The sequence below is a fragment of the Chiloscyllium plagiosum genome, chromosome 25 (genome assembly GCF_004010195.1).
Source record: "Chiloscyllium plagiosum isolate BGI_BamShark_2017 chromosome 25, ASM401019v2, whole genome shotgun sequence".
NCBI classification, from domain to species: Eukaryota; Metazoa; Chordata; class Chondrichthyes; order Orectolobiformes; family Hemiscylliidae; genus Chiloscyllium; species Chiloscyllium plagiosum.
The window spans coordinates 647,578-651,585 of NC_057734.1; positions in this window are offsets into that span (position 1 = coordinate 647,578).

Below are 4,008 nucleotides of genomic sequence, written 5' to 3' on the forward strand. Positions count from 1 at the left end.
GGGCATGGATAGGATAAATAGACAAAGTCTGTTCCCTGGGGTCAGCGAGTCCAGAACTAGAGGGCATAGGTTTAGGGATAGGGGAAAGATATAAAAGAGACCTAAGGGGCAACGTTTTCACGCAGAGGGTGGTACGTGTATGGAATGAGCTGCCAGAGGATGTGGTGGAGGCTGGTACAGTTGCAACATTTAAGAGCATTTGGATGGGTATATGAATAGGAAGGGTTTGGAGGGATATGGGCAAGGTGCTGGCAGGTGGGACTAGATTGGGTTGGGATATCTGGTCGGCATGGACGGGTTGGACTGAAGGGTCTGTTTCCATGCTGTACATCTCTATGATTCTATGACTCATCCCCCTACACTATCCCACCATCATCCAAATGCTTATCCAAGGACTGTTTAAATCACCTAATGTTGCTGAACCAAATTGGCAGGCAGGGCATTCACACCCCCACCACTCTCTGAGTAAAGAATCTGCGTCTGACATCTGTCTTAAATCTATCACCCCTCAATTTGCAGCTATGCCCCCTCGTACAAGCTGATGAAATCATCCTAAGAAAAAGACTCTCACTGTCTACCCGATCTAATCCTCTGATCATCTTATATGTCTCTATTAAATCCCCTCTTAGCCTTCTTCTCTCCAATGAGAACAGACCCAAGTCCCTCAGCTTTTCCTCATAAGACCTTCGTTCCAGACCAGGCAACATCCTGGTAAATCTCCTTTGCACCTTTTCCAATGCTTCCACATCCATCCTGTAATGGGGCGACCAGAACTGCACACAATACTGCAAGTGAGGTCGCACTAGCATTTTGTATAGTTGCAGCATAACAATCACAGCTCCGGAACTCAATCCCTCTACCAATGAAACTTAACACACCGTATGTCTTCTTAACAGCACTATTAACCTGGGAGGCAACTTTTAGGATCGATGTACATGTACCAAGATCCCTCTGCGCATGCACATTACCAAGAATCTTTCCATTGACCCAGTATTCTGATTTCTTGTTATTCTTCCCAAAGTGAATCACCTCACATTTATCTGCACTGAACTCCATTTGCCATCTCTCAGCCCAATTCTGCAGTTTATCCAACTCCCCTGCAACCTGCAACATTCTTCCACAATGTCCACTACTCCACTGACTTTAGTGTCATCTGCAAACTTACTAACTCATCCACTTATGCCAGCATCCAAGTCATTTATAAAAATGACAAATAGCAGTGGTCCCAAAACAGATCCTTGTGGCACACCACTAGTAACTGGACTCCAGGCTGAATATTTTCCATCAACTACCACCCATTGCCTTCTTGCAGAAAGCCAGTTTCTAATCCAAACTGCTAAATCACCCTCAATTCCATGCCTCTGCATTTTCTCCAACAGTCTGCCATGTGGAACCTAATCAAAGGCTTTACTGAAGTCCATGTATACCACGTCAACTGCCCTACTCTCATCTACATGCTTGGTCACCTTCTCAAAAAACTCTGAGGTTTGTGAGACCCTACTGCCCTTAACGAAACCATGTTGATTATCTGAAATCAAATTGTTGCTTGCTAGATGATTATAAATCCTATCTTTCATAATCCTTTCCAAAACCTTTTCCTACAACAGACGTAAGGCTCACTGGTCTATAATTACCTGGGGTCATCTCTGCTGCCCTTCTTGAACAAGAGCACAACATTTGCAATCCTCCAGTTCTCTGGTACTAAACCTGTAGACAATGAAGACGCAAAGATCAAGGTCAAGGGCTCCAACATCTCCTTCCTAGTCTCCCAAAGAATCCTCGGATAAATCCTGTCCAGCCCTGGGGACTTGTCTATTTTCATTCCTTCTAGAATTGATAACACCTCCTCCTTACTAACCTCAATCCTTTCATGTCTATTAGCCTGTATCTCAGAATTCTCCTCTACAATATTCTCCTTTTCTTGAGTGAAAACTGATGAAAAATGTTCATTTAGCACCTCTCTGATCTCCACAGAGTCCACACACAACTTTCCACTTCTGTCTTTGACTGGCCCTATTCCTACCCTCTTCATCCTTTGATTCCTCACATACCTATAGAAAGCTTGAGGGTTCTCCTTCATTCTACCTGCTAAAGAATGCTCATGTCCTCTCTTTGCTCTTCTTAACTCTCTCTTTAAATCCTTCCTAGCTAATCTGTAACTCTCCATCGCCTTATCTGAACCATCTCGTCTCAACTTCACAAGAGATACAATTTCTCTAGTTAACCACGGTTCCCTTACTTTATCATTTCCTCCCTGCCTGACAGGGACATACCTATCAACATATGCAATATCTGTTCCTTAAACCAGCTCCACATTTCAATTGTCCTCATTCTCTGCATTTTGCTACTCCATTCTATGCAACCTAATTCTTGTCTAATCGCATTATATTTGCCCTTCCCCCATCAATAACTCTTGCCCTGTGGCACTTACCTATCCCTTTCCATCGCTAAACGAAACATAACCGAATTATGGTCGCTCTCTCCAAAGTGCTCACCTACCACTCAATCAAACACCTGGTCTGGTTCATTATCAAGTACCAGATCCAGTGTGGCTAAAATCCCCCATAATGACCACCCTGTCCCTTTCACTCCTGCCCAGAATCGTTTTGCCAATCCTCTCCTCCACATGCCTGGAACTCTGCGGAGGCCGATAAAGAAAACTCCAAGTAGTGTGACCTCTCCTCTCCTGTTTCTAACCTCAGCCCATAAAGCCTCAGTAGACGGGTCCTCATTAAAAGTTCTTTCAGCCACATTATACCTTGACTAACAAAGCCACACCTCCCCCCCTTTTACCACCTTCCCTGATCTTAATGAAAGATCTAAACCCTGGAATCTGCAACATCCTGACCCTGCTCAATCCATGTCTCCAAAACAGCCACAACATCAAAGTCCCAGGTAACTGTCCGTGCTGCAAGCTTACCTACCTTATTCTGGATACTTTTGGTGTTGAAGTAGACACACTTCAAAACAGCTTGCTGTCTGCCAGTACACTCGTGATTGTGAAATCCTGTCCATGTCCTCCCTATTCTCTTCCTCCTATATACTGGATCTACACCACAGGTTCCCATCCCCTTGCTGAGCCTGGCAAGTCACTCAGTTCAAGGGGTAATTACGTATGGGAAAAAGATGCTGGCCCAGCCAATGACACTCACCCCTGTGAAAGAAGATTAAAAAAAAGAGCCCTCTGATGGGCTGAAGGGCCTGATAAAGAGAGAGCCTGAAGCCTTGCCTGTCTGCAACCATTGGGGCTGTTGGACAGGATGTTTGGCTTGGGCCTCACTGGTATTTGGTAGCATTTGTTGGGGGTAGGAGAGGGGCAGATAGGACAGTGCCTTTGAGATTTTCAAATGCCCCCTCCCAGTCACCCTTACCGTCAGGTAGAGAAGCAGAATCAGTCTATGGTGTAGTTCTGGGTTAGTCTGAGCTTAGAGTGGGTCAGGAGTGGTGAAAATGCAAAATTGTGTGAAATATACAGAAAGTGATTGGAGTTGAGGGGGGAGAGAATTGACAGTCAGTGTTTAAAATCTGCTACTCAGCCAGTGAGAGAGAGAGACACAGAGAGAGAGAGACACACACACACACAGAGAGAGAGAGAGACACACACACACACACACACACACACAGAGAGAGAGAGACACACACACACAGACAGAGAGAGAGAGAGAGAGAGAGCCACAGAAACAGATCCTCACCACCCTGCCCAACATACTGCCCCAGCTGCAGGAACTCCATATACTGAGGGAGTGCCGCACTGTCGGAGGGTCAGTGCTGAGGGAGTGCCGCACTGTCGGAGGGTCAGCGCTGAGGGAGTGCCGCACTGTCGTAGGGTCAGTGCTGAGAGAGAGCCGCACTGTCAGAGGTTCAGTGCTGAGGGAGTGCCGCACTGTCGGAGGGTCAGTGCTGAGGGAGTGCAGCACTGTCGGAGGGTCAGAGCTGAGGGAGTGCCGCACTGTCGGAGAGTCAGTGCTGAGGGAGTGCAGCACTGTCGGAGGGTCAGTGCTGAGGGAG